At 37.5% G+C, this 19,244-nt stretch overlaps 1 protein-coding gene and 1 pseudogene across 3 annotated transcripts in view; one reads left to right on the top strand and one right to left on the bottom strand.

Annotated features, from left to right (window-relative positions):
• Nucleotides 1–19,244, bottom strand: part of LHFPL3 (LHFPL tetraspan subfamily member 3) — a 479,961-nt gene that overhangs the window by 384,057 nt on the left and 76,660 nt on the right. The window lies entirely within an intron of this gene.
• On the top strand, nt 9,791–10,174 carry LOC139017011 (small ribosomal subunit protein uS8-like; annotated as a pseudogene).

Raw genomic sequence — 19,244 nt, 5'->3', positions numbered from 1 at the left:
TACATGACTTGAGGAGGAAAATACAGTATCATAATAAATCGGTTTAGTTGAAAATGAGATTTTTTTCATTAAAATGTTAGAGAGCATAAAGATACATGATATTTCAATTTATACGGCAGAAGATGGATGTGCTACAAAATGGTAGAGAAAGCAAATAAAAATACAAAAGAAAAAGAAGAAATTGCCAATACTTGAACACTTTTCACCTACAAAAAGTGTAATTTCACACAGTCCAACATAATATTGTACGTATCCGGAACACCTACTTTCAGATAAGTGGATATTTACATTTATTTAAATTGACTGATAGAAAGATGTAATATAACATTTAAAGATTTTTTTCAAAAATAATTTTTTTAGAATAGTTTATTGATTTTTAGAGCGAGCACAACATGGATTGGCTGCCTCCTACTCACCCTCTACCAGGGATTGAACGTGCAACCTGAGCATATGCCGTTGACCAGGAACCAATCCGGCAACCTCCTGGTACATGGGACGACACCCAACCAACTGAGCCACGCTGACCAGGGCTTTCAAATATTTTACATTCAATTACTGTTGACATACAATATTATATTAGTTTCAGGTATACAACATAGTGGTTAGACATTTATATAACTTATGATCACCCTGATAACTCTAATATCCATCTGACACCATACATAGTTATTACAATATTATTGACTATCTTCCCTATGCTATACTTTACATCCCCACAACTATTTTGTAACTACCAATTTGTACTTCTTAATCCCTTCACCTTTAGTACCTATCCCCCTTAAACCTCCCCCCATATGACAACCATAAAAATGTTTTCTATATCTATGAATATGTCTCTGTTTTATTTGTTAATTTTTTTTAGACTACACATAAAGTGAAATCATATGGCATTTATCTTTCTCTGACTGATTTATTTCACTTAGCATAATAGCCTTTATGTCTATCCATGTTGTTGCAGGTGGCAAGATTTCATTTTTTTTGAGGCTGCATCATATATATGCACCACTTTTTCATCCATTCATCTATGGATGGACACTCAGATTGTTTCCATATCCTGGCTATTGTAAATAATGTTGAAATGAACATATGGGCGCATATGTCTTTTTTGAATTAGCGTTTTGGGTTTCTTTGGATGGATACCCAGAAGTAGAATTGCTGGCTCCTTCTTTGTCTCTTGTTATAGCAACTGTTTTAGTCTATTTTGTCTGGTATAAGTATTGCTACCCCAGTTTTTTTTCTTTCATTTCCATTTCCATGAAATATCTATTTCTATTCCTTTAAAGTCTGTGTGTGTCTTTCAACCTGAAGTGAGTCTCTTGTAGATGCATATATAAGGGTCTTGTTTTCTTATCCATTCAGCCACCCTCTGTCTTTTGATTAGAGTATTTAATCTATTTACACTTAAAGTAATTGTTGGTAGATATTTAGTTATTGCCATTTTATTCATATTTTTTATCTTTTCTTATTATTGTTCTTAAAGAAGTCCCTTTAACATTTCTTGTAATAATGGTTTGGTGGTGATTAACTCCTTTAGCATTTTCTTGTCTGGGAAGCTGTTTATCTGTCCTTCAATTCTAAATGATAGCTTTGCAGAATAGAGTAATCTTGGTTGTAGGTCCTTGTTTTTCATCACTTTGAATATTTCTTGCCAATACCTTCTTTTTAAAAAATATATATATATTTTTATTTATTTCAGAAATAAAGGGAGAGGGAGAGAGAGAGACTGAAACATCAATGATGAGAATCGTTGATCGGCTGCCTCCTGCACATCCCCTACTGGGGATCAAGCCCACAACCCAGGCATGTGCCTTTGATTGGAATTGAACTGAGGACCCTTCAGTCTCCAGGCCGACACTCTATCCACTGAGCCAAACTGACTAGGGCTTGACAATACCTTCTGACCTGCAAAGTTTTTGTTGATAAATCAGCGGACAGTCTTATGGGAACTCCCTGGTAGATAACTAACTGCTTTTCTCTTGCTGCTTTTAATATTCTCTCTTTGTCTTTAACCTGTGGCACTTTAATTATGATGTGTCTTGATGTGTCTTTGGGCTCATCTTGTTTTAGACTCTGCAGTTCCTGGGCTTGTATATCTATTTTCTTCACCAGGTTAGGGAAGTTTTCCATCATTATTTCTTCAAATAGATTTTCATCATTTGCTCTCTCTCTTCTCCTTTTGATCCCCCTATGATGCAAATGTTGGTTCATTTGATGTTGACCCAGAGATCCCTTAAACTATCTTCATTTTTGGGGTTATTTTTTTTTCTGTTTGGATTGGGTATCTTCTGCTATCTTCTATTCCAAAACATTAATTCAAAACCTCTACTGTATTTTTTTCATTTTAGTTATTATATTCTTTATTTTTCACTGGTTCTTTTTTATGATTTCTATCTCTATTTTTATTTTCCTATCTCTTTTTTGAAGTTCTCACTAAGATCATTGAGCATGCTTATAGCCAGTGTTTTGAACTCCGCATCTGATAGATTGCTTGTCTCCATTTTTAGTTCTTTTTCTGGAGTTTTGTACAATTGTTTCATTTTGAGATATGTTTCTTTGTCTCCTTATTTTGGCTGCTTCCCTGCATTTGTTTCTATGTATTAGATAGAGTTGCTGCATCTCCAAGTCTTGGTAGAGTGGTCTTATGTAGTAGGTGGCACCCAATGGCTCAGTCTCCTGGTCACCTGAGTCAGGTGCTTCAGGTGTGTTCTTCCTATTGTGGTTAAGCCTTGATTGCTGATGACACTACAAAGGGAAGGACTGCCCCTCTGGCTGATTGGTGGTGAGGATTGGCAGTAATGTATAGGGGACGACCCTATGGAGCAGGATTTATCTTAGCAGGGCTCTGGTGCCTGCCAAATTCATCCTTTGGGTGTGCCATTTGTGGCGGTGGTTGGGTGGTAGTCTGGCGTGGTCCCTTAAACAACACTTCATTTGTGTTGGTTCTGGGGCATCCTAGGAGAAATACTGGTGGTGCAGGCCAAGGTCAGCAATTGTCTGTGCCCTGCCTGGGGCCACTTGGTATAAGCTACAAAGTGATCTGCAGAAAGTTGCCACTTGTGTTGGGCTTTTAGGTACCTGGGAGAGGCTAAGCTGGGAAATGATGCCAATGGCCGCTAGTACCAATTTGGGGATGCTTAGCAGGAGGTATGGGGTACACCAAGGCCAGATGCTGGTTGCCTTGGGTTTATGAATCTTTGGGAGATTTTAAGAAAGTCCACAGCATGAGCCAAACAGGCCAATTACATGAAAAAGCCATTGGACATGGCCTGGGTGGACCCCCTCAATTTGGGTTGAGCAAGATCTCAAGCAATCACAAGAGCTTGCTAGGTTGACGGAGACTCAGATATGGTGCCAGAAGGCTGGCTTAGGGGAGGGCTCAACAAAGGAACAATGGCTTCTGCCAGCAATAACTTCTGTCTGGAAAAAACTTATCCCTCCATCCCTTACCCTGAAGCCAGACAATTCAGTTCCTCCCCATATGTTCCGGGCGCCTTTTGGCCTGTTGCCCCAGCATTGGAGCTCAGAACCAGTAAGTTTGTCAGTAAGTCCATGTGCAGGCACTTTAAAAGGAACACCTGTGACTCCAGCAGCTCTCCATCTCACCCAGCCACAATCTCCACTGGTTTTCACAGCCAGCAGTTATGGGGACTTCTCTTGCCAGCACTGGAACCCTGGGTTTGGAGCCTGATATGAGTCTGGGACTTGTCAGTCCTCATGGAGGACCTCTGCCGCTGAGATATCCCTCCTAATTTTTATGTGGTTGTGGGATCAGTCCATCCCACATCTCTACCCTTCCTACCAGTCTCAACATGGTTTCTTCTTTATATTCTTAGTTATAAGACTTCTATTCATCTAGACATTAGGTGGTTCTCACTGATGGTTGTTCTGTAATTTCATTGTAATTTTAATGTGGTCATGGGAGGAAGGGAGCACAGCATTTACAAACTCTTGACTGGAAGCGAAATTAATATTTTAAAAGCATTTTTATAAAAATAAATGTTTCACGCCCTAACCAGTTTGGCTCAGTGGATAGAGCATTGGCCTGCGGACTGAAGGGTCCCAGGTTCAATTCCGGTCAAGGGCATGTACCTTGGTTGTGGGCACATCCCCGGGGGGGGGGGGGGGTTGCAGGAGGCAGCTGATCGATGTTTCTCTCTCATCGATGTTTCTGACTCTCTATCCCTCTCCCTTCTTCTCTGTAAAAAATCAATAAAATATATTTTTAAAAAATAAAAAATGAATGTTTCAGAGAAAATAGAATATGCCTCAGATATGAATCTTGAAATTTCTATTTAGAGAATACAGAAGTCAAAAAAGTAAGAGGAGTACCAGCCTAGGGTTCCCAGAATAAGGGTAGTCACTGGTGCTAAACACTACTGAGCGCTAAATAAATCAATAATAAGAGAATGTCATTGTACCTTGGGATGTAATGCAGTGTGGAGATCATAGTTAATAATACTGTATTATATATTTGAAATTTGTTAAGAGAGTAGATCTCAAAAGTCCTCATCACAAGAATAAAGAAAAAATCATAATGCTATACAGTGATGAATGTTTTATTGTGGTTATCATTTTTCAATATATACAAGTAACAAGTCATTATGTAGTATGCCTGAAACTCTTATAATGTTATGTATCAAATACATCTCAATTTAAAAAGAAAATACATTGGATTTGAAGATTTAGAGAACAATGGTGGCCTTGCTTTATAAAGAACCTCACTGACTTTTTGCCTTGTAAGACCAATTAGATGAACATTTTCTTGAAGTTAAGAAACTTGTAATTCTGTAAATCACTAAGGAAGTTCAATAGTTTTCATTCATAAGTATTTTGATTGACCAATTAGCGAAAGCATTGTCTTTTTAAGTTCAGTGTTGAGAAAATGAATCCTAAAGATCACTGGAGAGGAAGATGTAGATACTTTCTTTTGCTCAGATTAAAGTAAGGTATTGGAGTTTTTAGAGAAAGAACCCAGCTTCTTCCTAGTGTCTACCCCAACAGTACGAGAAGTCCCCACACTGCAGTTTCAGACCAAAGTTCAGGCAATTTGGTATTCAATCACTAGAAGAATAGTTGTAGAAAAAGGATAAAATGTAGTAGAAAGTGGCAATCCAGACCCAAATGCAAAATAACAACTACAGATTTCAATACTGTCCCTAATGTGACAGTTTTTCTGTGTTTCTGAAAACTAAAAATCTTCTAAGGTTAAGAATTTACTTATCTATTAGTATGAGTTAATCAGAGCAAGCATTTATTTTGAATTGATAGTCTAGAAAAATATGAAAAAAATTTTCATACTCTAATGGTGCTTAGACCTAGATGTAATATGATTGCCAGATAAAACTGTGAGCTACAAATAGTTCTGTTGAAGAATCTCTCTACTCAAAGGGTATATAGATAAAGAACACACACAGCTCTGCATGATCTTCTGGTGATTACATCTTCAGTGATTATGTTTTTATCTTTGTTTTTCCACTTGGACCCCTCCTCCTTGCATTACAGGAGGAAGAGGCCAAACGATCAGGGAGCAGAAACCATAACCACAACTGATTTCCCTTAGTCAATTTCTACTGAAAATTACTTCTCAAGTCCAAAGAATTTTTTTTTCATTTTTGCAGTACTTCCCAGGCCGCTTGAGGAAAAATTCATAGCAACTGACCTACAAGGCATTTTATCAAATAAATATCCAGCTTTGTCCAATTACTCTGTGTCCCCCTGCGTGGGCACTGACTAATAAACCTTCCTGGTGATAAGAACAATGTCTTATAACAATTGACTTTCATTAGCACCTCCTGTAGGAGATGAAATATCCTGCTTTATGGAGCAGGGTCACAAGGCTCAGATTAAATCAAAGGGCAGATAAATGGTCTTTGTTCTCTTCTTGCTTTGCTGCTATTAACCTGCAGGAGAGATATTAGGAGGGGTGAGAGTGAAAAAAATGGTGGAGTTTTACAATGTGTAAAGCCGCTTTTTAAAAGACTTAAAGTAAAGAAATTAACAGTTTCTAAATTTTATATCTTTAACTTTGCCTGACCATAAATTTGATTGTTAAAACTGAAAAAGTATCTATTTAAAAGAGAAAACACTAGGCTAGAAGTCTGGCCATTTTACCACTTCCTTAAAATAAATACAGTAACCAGACAAGGAGAATTAACTCTAGGCGCCATTTCTCAAGTCCGTGCTAATGTTAATAGATGAAATAATAAAAGTTTATTGAAAATTTACTGTGTGCTGGGCCCTATGTTAAGTGGATTATTTCATTTACTCTTCACCGTAACCCTATAAGATAGATATTCTTAATATGCCCATTTAACAACGAGGGAACCAAAGATTAGAAAGATTAAGTAGCTTGCCCAAGGACACACCTAATAAGGAGGGAAGCTGGAGTTGGACTCAAGATCTATGATTCCTAAACCAATGCTCTTATCCATTGTGTCATACCATTTCCCTATCCATGAAGCTTGGGGAATTGATGTTTGAATTCTATAAAACTCCAACCCGTGTTTTAATAACATAAATGTTATTAAGTGTTGCTGAGAACAAATACATACACAAGACCAACATATCTTGGCCAGATGACCAATATGGTATTAAAAACAAAAACAACTATCACCAATAAATAAACCAAAAGCTGCCTAGGCAGCAGAAAACTTCAGATCAACTATAGAATACATTCAAATTAACAAATATTAGAAAGGTTCCTACATCTATGTATGACATTATTTAAAAAATTACCAAGCTACCCAAATCAGGTTTCTTGCAATTACATCCTGCCAGTCCATATTTATGATTCAATAAACATGGTGACTGCAACTTAGAAATCATGGTTAAAAATTATTTTAAAAGAAGAATGCTAGGTTGACTGAAGGCATTCTATAACCAACCCAGAACTGGTACCCAGATAAAATTAAAATTTAAAATGCCTTTAAACATAATCCAAATATAACAAATCTCTACAAATACTGAGGAGTGACTTCTCCCACATGCAAAAAGTAGTTGTCAAACTAACACTCAGTTCAAGGGATTTCAGAGGATTCACAGCCTAACACTTGCTTAACTAACACACATATTATTGTCCTGACAACACACACACACACACACACACACACACACACACACACACACACACACAAACAATGCTACTATTTGCTTTCCACAGAGATGTGCACCTGGCCAGAGTCACCATGCATGGATTTCCTTAATGAATGAAGTCACTCTGCAGGCACGTTCCAGCGACTCTGCTGGTTAGAAATGTCCCCTGGCTGGTATATCTCTCCACTATACTGATCACACCTGAGAAGAGAAACTCACCAAAGAAATGCAGGTTCAGAGTAAGTGTTTAACTGCATGAAAAATGACAGTTTTCCTACCCTCTATGAAATGTCCAAAGATTGTGTTAATTTGCAAACAACCCATATTATGTGGTGATAATACTGCATTAATCTACATTTCAGTTCAATAAGTCCATCCAGATGCTAGATTTTGATAAATCATCTTTTTATCACTATAACTTCCCTGTATGCTCCTCTATTACTCTTTCAGTTCCCAAAAGAAATGCACTCATTCTTCTTCTGATCACTGCAGAATTGCTCTGTGATCACTTTCATGAACCATCTGCAGAAGTGTAGCCAAGAGGAGCCAGAATATTATTAGGACAGCCTTAGTTGGAAACAGAGGTGGGGTTCCAGACCCCTCATTTAGACCACGTACCAGGGGTCAAGAGTCAGAGCTGCTCTGGGATTAAGGAATTTTATAGTTACATGTCCTTGTTGGTTAAAGAGAAGCACCTGGGGCCAGCCTCCATTCCTTTTGTCTTGTATGCTTCTGAATATTCTCTTGGATGACATGGTAGGTATTTTTAAATTCTAGGCATTTATGAGCCATTTGCCTGATGTATGAGTGGTAAACTTGGTGGGTAGAGGGGGTCATGCCAAGATACTAATGGTGCTTATATGCTTTAGTGCTGATGGGTAGTCCAAACATGACTAGTGCTCGTAGGAGAAAAGCAGACCCTGGAGCCCAAACATACATGCATTGAAAATAATGGTCAGGGACTCTTCTGGATTCCTTTGACAATTCATTTACCCTCACTTGTGCTGTCCGGTGTGGATGTGATCCTGGTATGTTGGGTGGTTTTGGATGGTGCTAGTATTCTGTGATACTGTTCATTTTGGGGATATGGTTAGGGCTAGGTCTTACCTGTTTTCCATCCCCTTCAGTGGCTACACAGAACCACAAATTCACCCACAATGTTTCTGCCAGCCATATTGATCTTTGACTTAAGTTACCTAACCACATTCTGAAAATGGGGTCCTGACCAATGGTTACCAATTTTCAGGTATAAACTATTAGTACTCTCCAAGATAACCCAACTCAATGAGGGGATTCAGAGTTCAATCACCAATCACTAGATCACCTATGACAATCACTCCCAAGGACAACTGCAAATATTACAAACATAAAGACTCAGGCTTTAAAAAGCAAAAGCAGTTAAGATAGGAGTGCAGTGAGGTCCAAAGGTAAGGAAGCCCTATTCTTTGACACGCTTGTGTAGTTACCTCTGGCAGCCCCAGTGATATACTTGAAAAATTAAACAGCACCACAATTCAGCAGTTTGCCAAGGAGACACTTTAAAAAGGTACAATATGTTGCCAGAGAGAGCGAGCTTTAATAAACACACAATTAAATAATCTCACTAAACATTGCCTGGTCAGATGGCACCCAGCCTACAGAGCCATCTGGCTGAAGAAAGACTCAGAGATTCAATAAAAATGAGGGGGGACGGAAATACTCAGAGAATCATCAACCTAAAAACCCAGATTCTATGCAGAAAGCCACAAATCCAGGTTCCTAGATATAAACTGCTTCATAAAAATATGATTCACAAAACCTGTTTCCTTCTAGATATTGTTAATATTTCCTTCAATCTCCATAAATTTCTCATTCAGTTCAATTCAACAAAAAATATTATTTTATCTTTTAAAAAGCAAGAATCCCTATATCAAAGCTGCACGTGAATACACACACACACACACACACACACACACATATATATATATATAAATACGAGAGAGAGAGAGAGAGAGAGAGAGAGAGAGAGAGAGAGAGAACAAACAGGCTGGCATAGAGAAGAATTACAATAAGCTAAAATTTCCTTAAAAGAATTGAAACAGATAAGAAGTTAATATCTAACATATATAAGGAACTCCTATAACTCTATAGCAAAAATGCAAATAACCCATCTTGAATAGATATTTCTGCAAAGATGACATGCAGATGGCCAAAAAATATATATATGAAAGTGTGTTCAACATCATTAATCATCAGGAAAATGCAAATGAAAACCAAAATAAAATATTCTTACATCTCTTGGAATAGCTATTATCCTAAAAACAAAAAGATAACAAGTCTTGATGAGGATGCAGAGAAACTGGAACCCTTACACTGTTGGTAAGAATGATGTAAAATGGTGCAGCCACTAGAGAAAACAGTATGGAGGTTCCTCAAGAAAATAAAAATAGAGCTACCATATGATCCAGCAATCCTACTTCTGGGTATATATCCAAAAGAACTGAAATTGGAATATTAAAAAGAGACATCTGCACTCCCATGTTAGGTATAGCATTATTCACATTAGCCAAGATACGGGAGCAACCTAAATGTCCACTGACAAATGAATGGGTAAAGAAAATGGGATATATACAGGTAAGGTAAGACATAGCCCTAACCCTATCCCATAATATTCAACCTTTATAAAGGAAATTCTGGCTCTTCCCACCCACCTTCCATAATGGTGTGCATGAATGTACTGGCTGATGTTCTCAAGAACATCAACAACGCCAAAAAGAGAAGCAAGTACCAGGTTCTTGTTAGGTTGTGCTCCAAAGTTATTGTCCATTTTCTGTGATAATGAAGGATGGTTACATTGGCGAATTTGAAATCATTAATGATCAAAGAGCTGGGAAAATTGTTGTGATCCTCATGGGCAAGTTAAACAAGTATGGAATGATCAGCCCCAGATTTGATATGCTACTCAAAGATCAAGAAAAATGGAAGAACAACCTGCTTTCATCCTATCAATTTGGTTTCATTACAATGACAACCTCCACAGGCATCATGGACCATGAAGAAGCAAAAACACACAGGAGAGAAAGTCCTGGGATTCTTTTTCTAGGGATATAATGTGCATATACAAATAAAATGCCTCAGTGGCCAAAAAGGAAATCCTGACAAATGTGACAACATTGATTAACCTTGAGGACATTAGGCCAAGTCAAATAAGCCAGTCACAGAAGGACAAATGTTGCATGATTCCACTTACATAAAGTATCTAAAATAGTCAAATTCATAGAATCGAAGAGTGGAATATGGTGGTTGCCAAGGGTTGAGGAGAGGAAAAATTAGAGGGGTACTGTTTAATGGGTATAAGGTTTCAATTATGCAAGATGAATCACTTGTACAGGTACATTGTACAATGTAGTATAACACAATATGGTCACACGTGCGCTTAAAAAAATTGAAGAGCCTAGATCTCATGGTAAGGATTTTTACCACACCCTCAAAAGAAGAGGCACAAGAAAACTTTTGGAGGTGATGAATATGTCTTATTACCTTGATTATGGTGATGGTTTTTATAGATGTATACATATGTCTAAACTCATCAAATTGTATACATTAAATAAATATGTACAGTTTTTGTATATCAATTATACCTCAATAAAGCTGCTTAAAAGAAAGGAAAATAATTAAAACAAACCATTCATATGACTTAAGTCACCAATCAGATATTAGTGTATGTAAATATCTCCCTCAAGTAGATACTCAACCTTCCTTAGAATTGGTGATTAATTGGTGCAATCATACAATTCCTTAGAAATGGAATGGGGAAGGTTGGGGGGGGCGGAGTGGTAAGAGATCAACCGAAAGACTTGTATACATGCATATAAGCATAACCAATGGACACAAGACACTGGGGTAGGGGAGGCCAGGGGGAGGTCAAGGGGAGAAAGGAAAAAAAAGGAGACATATGTAATAATCTTTGTAATACTTTAAGCAATAAAACAAAATTTAAAAAGAAAGAAAGAAATGGAATCCCATAGTTTATAGAATCTCACTTCAACCAACCAGAAGGTCTCTGTGGTGGTGACCTCTCCTCACCTCTGTACAAAGCATTCTAATTCAGTCCACAGGCAATCAAGCTTATGCAGCTAAAAAGGATTACCTTCTCTTTCTTGTTCCTTCTCCTCCAGCCATTTCCGTGCTAATTAGTAATGCTCTGAAAGAAGCTAGGTCAGAGAAAAAACAAGCCAATGAATTGTTCTCTTTCATTTGATGAGTAGCATGCTATATGGCAGATATTTTGGAAAAAGAATATAATCAAAATTAACCTGTTGCTTCAAAGATGTCATATTTAACAATGAGAGCACAAAGATTTAAAAGATAAACATATGAAAATGTTTAAACATATGAGATTTTAAGAATAAACATGGAAATGTTTTCATTTTTTTGCATAAGAATTGTGTGTCACCTCTAAAAATGTCTCAAATCATTTAAATACTGTTTAAAAATCTTTGAAACAAAGAATTTTAGTAGGAACCACTTGATAAAAATGCAACATCATCCAATTAGTTTGCAAGAACAATTTAATGACATGAGGAGAGATAGAAATGCACTAGCTAAATTTCAATAAAAACCTTTGCATAATTAATGAGTGAATAAAAAAAACAAACACCTGAGCATCCTGATTTAGAAAGTGCAGTCAATGATACCCTTCCTCATATGATAGACATATTGTTGTGAGGCATATAGTTCAGCCATCAGATCAATTAAATGCATGAATTTAAAAATGAATGACACCTTCAAATTGCTTTATCACAATATAAGAAACCAAGATTTTTTTAAAATAAAGAAGCATATTTAATCACATTGCTGTCACCGGTAGCAAAAAAAAAAAAGGACTGATAGTGATATACTATCACAAAGGTTAGAAATACCTACTGGTTAGGAGTACCAATTGGGTTTGAGTACTGAATGACCCCTGGGATAGATATTTAATCTCTCTGATTATCAATTTCCTTTTCTGAAAATTCTGAATATTAAAAATACATGCCACATACGATTATTGTAAAGGTTAAATAAGATTAAAATGAATAGACATTCAAATAACTTTATATAATAAAGAATATTATGTAATAAACTGTATATGTTACTATTATATTAACAATTATTATAATAACTATGTTACATTAATAGTTATTATAACAATATCATATAACTTTATATAATAAAAATATAATGCAAGTCATTTATGTAACTTTAAAATATTCCAGCAGCCTCATTAAAAAAATAGGTTAAACTAATTTCAATAACATATTTTATTTAACCTTATATCTCCAAAATATTATTCTTTCAATATGTGGCACTGGTCATACTTCAAGTGATCAGTAACTACATGCAACTAGGGGCTACCATATTGGCTGGTGCAGGTCTAGAATAGAATGAACATGTATAATGGCCATTATTTGAATTTGTTTTTAGTAATATAATTCTCAAGACAACAGAGATCCTCATATTCAATGCAAATCCAAAACATATTACTAAACCAAATATAATAGCATTATCATTGCCATGTCTCTTCTAGAATCTTGGAAATGGCCTTATTTTTGTTGTTTGAAAATCATAAAGAATCCAGTTGACCTTAAGAGAATGAATCATAGGCCATGTGATCAGTCTATACAAAATCACTTCTTGTATAGTTACCCAAGACATGAAATGAATGCAAGAGAAAATGTACATTTAAACTTAGAAATTTAATAAGAAAGACAGACTTTGTAAAAAGAGAAAAGAAAAACAACACATATTGAACAATTCATTCAGAGCCACTGACTGACATTTACTGTGTTCTAGTAAATCCAGAATATGCCCTATCCTAAAGAGTACAAGTGTGTACTGTATCTTGGGTGGAGAAAGGTGATAAAAATAAGAAAATAAAAATCTGGAAGTAAAATTATCCAAGTCTAATGCCTTTTAGTAAATGAACATTAAAAAAATATTATGGAAAAAATTTAATCCCATTTTTTCCAATCATTTTCACTTTAAAATGTTTACTTTTCCTTACTTTAATGCTGTTGTCAATAAGGGTGTCACATCTTAACAAAAAAAAACCATTTCCCAAATACAGACAAAACACTTAATAAGTATTTAACATAGTTAATAATCATTGATAATATATTAATAAATTAGTAATTTATTAATTAACTGAGTAAACACCTAATAAATCATATTAGTGAGTATGTGAAAATATTGATGGGTTTTTTAAAATTATTTGTCTACATAACTGATCAGCAATTGAAATCTAATCTTACAAAATAGCTTTCTGAGCTTAAGGCTATCTCAAATGTGATTTATTAGCATTAGACTGAATTTTAGGACTGAATTTACCTCTAATTACCTTTAAATTCTATTTGCACAGCAGTTTGATTTACAAAGATTCACATCCTCAATTTGTATTACATATAGAACAGAACTCTACACATTCCATCAAGAATTCCCACGGAGTCATAGTAGGTATAAATATGCCATCATAAAATGGAACCTGGGACACTGATTAATCTTGTACCTCAGTTCACTCCTTTTCATAAAAAATAAAATAGCCCATTGCACACAGAAACCAATTCATTAATCATAAAGTGGTTCTTACCCTTTTTTGAATCCTGGACCCTTTCAAAGGTGAAAGCTATGCATCTCAACCCCAGAAGAATTCACATATGCAAAAGCTTTTCTATGCAATTTCCATAGTATCTCTTCTGGTTCTCCAACCCTAGGTTCATTTACTGCTGGCCTAGCAAGATAGGTCCCAGGCAAATAGTCCATAGTTCTAGGTCAGTGATGGCGAACCTATGACACGCGTGTCAGAGGTGACACGCAAACTCATTTTTTTGGTTGATTTTTCTTTGTTAAATGGCATTTAAATATATAAAATAAATATCAAAAATATAAGTCTTTGTTTTACTATGGTTGCAATTATCAAAAAATTTCTATATGTGACACGGCACCAGAGTTAAGTTAGGGTTTTTCAAAATGCTGACACACCGAGCTCAAAAGGTTCGCCATCACTGTTCTAGGTGGCCAAAAAAGCAGTCACACACATGGAACTGCTTCCCCTTTTTATGCCCCAGTGGTTGGCAAACTGCGGCTGGAGAGCCACATGCGGCTCTTTGGACCCTTGAGTGTGGCTCTTACACAAAATACCACATGCAGGTGCGCAGCTCGCGAGCCACATGAGGCTCTTTGGCCCCTTGAGTGTGGCTCTTCCACAAAATACCACGTGCGGGCGCGCACGTACAGTGTGACTGAAACTTCGTGGCCCATGCACAGAAGTCGGTGTTTTGTGGAAGAGCCACACTCAAGGGGCCAAAGAGCCGCAAGTGGCTCACGAGCCGCAGTTTGCCGACCACTCGGGCCTAGCCCCACTATACCGATTTCCTGTTTGGTAGGGTGAAGATGGACCAAACACGAGCAGCTAGTCCTCTCTAACCATTGAATAAATTGGTCCATAGCATCTACAACTAAGATCTTACTAGATCTTAAATTGGAATTTGATAACAAAGGGGTGTTCTAGAAAATCATATCTCTATTTTACTAACCATTTAAATGAAAATATATTTTAAAAAATCAGTTAGAAATGCTTTAAATCACTACACATATATATTTCCATCCATTGACTCAACAATGCTATTGAACATCTATGTGCCTGGCACCAGCTAGAAACCCATGAAGACCCAAGGATCTCATAGTCCCGTGAGGGAGAGAGCAGTAAACAGCAGTCACAAAAGCAAGGATATATGCTAAAATAGGGCTAAGTTCAAGGAAACTGGAGGAGAGACCCCGTTTTCAGGAAAGGCTTTCAGCCAAGTTGTAGATAAAGCTGCAGCCAGGATGAGGACAGGCATTCCACGCATAGAGAAAAGCTGGAGCAATGGCCTAGAGAAGAGAGAGGAAACGGCAGGGGCTGAGGCCTGCCGGCCTTTCAGCATGGCTGAGGCAGAGTTCAGAGTGGGAACATCACAGGAGGTGAGTCTGGGGAGACAGGCAGAGGATCATGAAGGGTCTTGCGTATCTTGCTGGAGTTTTTGAACTTCATCCTGAGAGACCACTGCAAGGTATTAAAGTGATTGAAACTGGAAGGCAAAGAAATCAAATGGATGAATTCGGTAATGGTTCCCAAAGTGCGGTCCACAAAGCTGGGGGGGGGGGGGGCGCCGTTCTCAAGACTTTGTGGGTGGTCAAAATTATTTTCATAATAATAGTAAGGCATTTATTACCTTTCACTCTCATTCTTTTAAGAGTGTACAGTGGAGTTTTCCGGAGGCTTCATGATGAGTGATGACATCACTGGTCTAATGGCTCTTAGAATGTGCCTGTGTTTTTGTGTTTTAAATTTTTCTGGACAAATTGGGGGCATCAACAAATGTTAAGAATGCAAAAACTGGATGAGGCCAAAAAGTTTGAGAACATTTGAATTAAAGGTTTCACTCCAACAGTCCTGAATGAAACAGGGAGAGGGGGGTTATTAAAACAGAAGGCTCATTTGCATCACAGGTGAGTGATGACAGTGGCATGGAACAAGGCTTAAAGTAGGAATAGAGAAAAGGGGATTCGAAACAGATATGTTGAGGAGGTAGAATCAAAATGATTTGGTAATTAATTAAATACAGGGCATGAGGAAAAGGTCAAGAAGAACACTCAGATTCTGGCTTTGAATGTCGAGCCTCACAGATAAAGGCAACCCAGAGGAGTTGTCAGGAGTAGGATGAATATATCTGTGGGTGTGTTTTGCATCTATTTGGTCATGTCCAAAGATGAGTCTATGTGAGACTAGAGGGCAGCAGAGTTTAGACCTAGAAATGGACAGTTAATACCCTCAGCATGTAGGTGGTAACTGAGGTCTTTAAAGGAGATGAGGTCATCGCCAGAGAATGTGGAGCGAGGAAGAGAGCAGCACTTGGAAGAGAACAGAAGTAGGCAAAAGAGGAGGAACCTTTGAAGGAGAAGAAAAAGCAGCACCCGGTAAATGCACTACCAGGAATGTAAGGCAAGAGCGTTTTAGGCCTGGTTGATGTGATTCAGTGGTTGAGCATGGACCTACAAACCAGGAGGTCATGGTTCCATCCCCAGTAGGGAGGGTGCAGGAAGCAGCCGATCAATGATTCTCTCTCATCATTGATGTTTCTATCTCTCTCTCCCTCTCCCTTCTTCTCTGAAATCAGTATACATACATATTTTAAAAAGAGTGTTTTAGGAAGAAGGCATGAGTCAACTTGGTAAAACATTGCTGAGGGAGTCTTTCAGTTCCTGACAAGATGGTAAATCAAATCTGGTTGCTGACTTCCTTCCCCCAAATCAACATTGGAGAAACTATAGGCACTGCAGCGGTTCTCAACCTGTGGGTCTTGACCCCTTTGGGGGTCGAACGACCCTTTCACAAGGGTTGCCTAAGACCATCGGAAAACACATATATCATTACATATTGTTTTTGTGATTAATCACTATGCTTTAATTATGTTCAATTTGTAAGAATGAAATTGGGGGTCACCACAACATGAGGAACTGTATTAAAGGGTCGCGGCATTAGGAAGGTTGAGAACCACTGCACTAGAGGCTGCAGAGACAGAAGGTACCAGTAACATAAAAACTGAGGAACACCTGGGAAAGCCCAGGCTGTCATGAATCAGCAAGGTCAAGTTCAGTCTGGTGCAATGGGAGAGCAGGCTGAGGCAGGGCTTTTAAATTCCGCTCTAGTGGCCACCTAGCACTGCCACAGAAGATCACAAAACAGTAGCAGTAGCCTCATGGTACAATGATCAGACAGCCCAAACAAAGCCCAGTGGGGCAGGGAGCGGGATGATAGCAGTGAGGCTGACTGATCCTTAGGACATTTACTCCTCCACCTCTTCTCCCCTTCAAATCTCTAGGTCCAGAAGACCACAATCCAAGGCAATTGACATGATAATGAAATGTAAGACACGAAAAAACTCTAAAAGCCTTTCAGAAAGAAAGAGCTTATCATCAATCTCCAAAGGGATAATAATCTGAATGAAATCCTATCTCTCAATAGAAAAATTAGACACAAAAAATAATATGGTAATATTTTAAGACATCAAAGGGGAAAACTTTGAACTTACAATTTTATGCCCAACAAATTATTATATACATGTGACGGTGAAATAAATATACTCTGTCAGGCTTACAAGGTCTCAGAAACTTTGTCATGTGATCTACTTTGGAAACATTATTAGAGGAAGTGCTTAAAAGAGACGATAAATAAATTCAGAAGAATCCAGAAAGAGATACAGTTAATAAGAACGATCAAAGAAATTAGAATAGTGTGCCTCCTCCAAAAAAAAAAGGACCAAAGAAACAGAAAAATATGCCTCAAAACTGTTTAGTTCTAGATACCAGTAGATGTCATGAGGATGTGGGGCACTGGGGCTAAAGGATGCAAAAGTCTCATTGGGGAAACATGTAGATGATGCTAAATTAGGAGTTCAAGAACAATGAATAAAATAAGAATGCACAATTATGGCAGAGAGGCCAAGAGAAAGTCTGAAAAGTGTCCACTGAAGGAGGTTATTCTTGATTGGTACAAAAATCAATTTAAGAAATTAGTCAGAACTAAAGCCAGAAGCAATAGATTTAGGAGAGACAAAGCAATGTCATTATGTGGCACATAACTGCACATATATTTCATTTAAGCTTCAAAACAACCCTGCTTTGTATTATTATCCTACTTGATAGATAAGGAAAAGTAAAAACAAAATAATTTGCCTGAGTTGCATTGCTTAAGCCCAAGAAGCACTGCTGGGAGTCTAACCATTTTTGTAAGAAATAATGAAGTATTGACAGATCCCTAAGTGAGTATCCCTGGATCTTTCTCTGGAGCTTTATTTTATTAAATATGTTTTTATTGATTTTAGAAAGAAGGGAAGGGAGAGGAAGAGAGGGAAACATGGATGAGAGCGAAACATGATCACCCCCTACTGAAGATTGAGCCTGCAACCTGGGCATGTGCCCTAACTGGGGAATGAACCAGAGACCTAGTATATGGGACGATGCTCAACAACTGAGCCACACCAGCTGGGCGCTCTGGACCTTTAAAAGGCTGTTGCTCTGCTCTGGTATTTTCTATGCTATTTTGTTTGTTAGCATTGGATTTTGTGTGTGTGTGTTTTGTTGTTGTTTTTTGGTTTATGTCACACAGGGATGGTTAACTCCTAGCTGGGGGAGCAAATCTATTTCAGAGTGCCTAGTAGGACTATGAAGGGAAAACTTTGATCCCCTGGCTGTTTCAGAAGGCACTTCTTGTTTGCTTCAGAAAGCTGATGGAAGAAGACCCTGGGAGCACATTAATAAGGGATAACAACTACTTCTATAGGAAAGAGTGAAACCTTGCCCCACTCTTATGTGCAATAGAACATGAAGTATTTTAATATGTACTTCCATATAAAAATAACCTAGACTGCTATTTTTAAATATGGCAGATTACTTCTCATGAGTTAATTTTTAAATGTTGTCCACCAGCAATTTCATCAACAAAAGCATATATCTCTAAATAAAGTGAGGAATACTTGGGCTTGAGGTAGGAGCTCTGTGAAGATTTGATTAAATGCAAATTTAGATTCAACATTAATCAGATAATATAATCAGGACAGTAATTGTTACTATGTCAACTAAATTGTCAAACCTGAACAGCAAGTGCTTACATTTATTATCTCCCAAGTCATCAAGAAGATTCAATTGTTCTCAACCTGGCTGGTGTGGCTCAGTTGGTTGGAGCATTGTCCCATACATCAAAAGGTGGTGGGTTCGATCTCCAATACAGGTACGTGCAGGAGGCAACCGGTCAATCTTTCTCGCTCTCGCTCTATTTCCCCTCCTCTCTCTAAAATCAACTTTAAAAAATCTTTAATCAAAAAGAAGATTCAATTGTTCTCATCTCTAAAAAACAGGATATTAACTACCAGAAAATTTGCTTAGATGATAGCATGAGTTCTTGGATATGGTGAAACAATTAAATTAATGATTATTATCTGACCATGTTCTCATACATGAATAATTGTTCTGATAGTCTCTTTTAAATGAGGAAAACTTGATAGTATGGGACCACACTACCAGATTATCCTATATAATAAAACGTTAATATGCAAATTGACCCTCAGGCCCTCACAAGATGGCTGCCTATGACC

Source organism: Myotis yumanensis, unplaced genomic scaffold, assembly GCF_028538775.1.
Source record: "Myotis yumanensis isolate MYYU_CA2020_CCGP unplaced genomic scaffold, mMyoYum1.0.hap1 SCAF_9, whole genome shotgun sequence".
Lineage (NCBI taxonomy): Eukaryota > Metazoa > Chordata > Mammalia > Chiroptera > Vespertilionidae > Myotis > Myotis yumanensis.
Note: the sequence above shows the minus strand (reverse complement) of the source record. Positions and strands in the feature narration are given on the sequence as shown.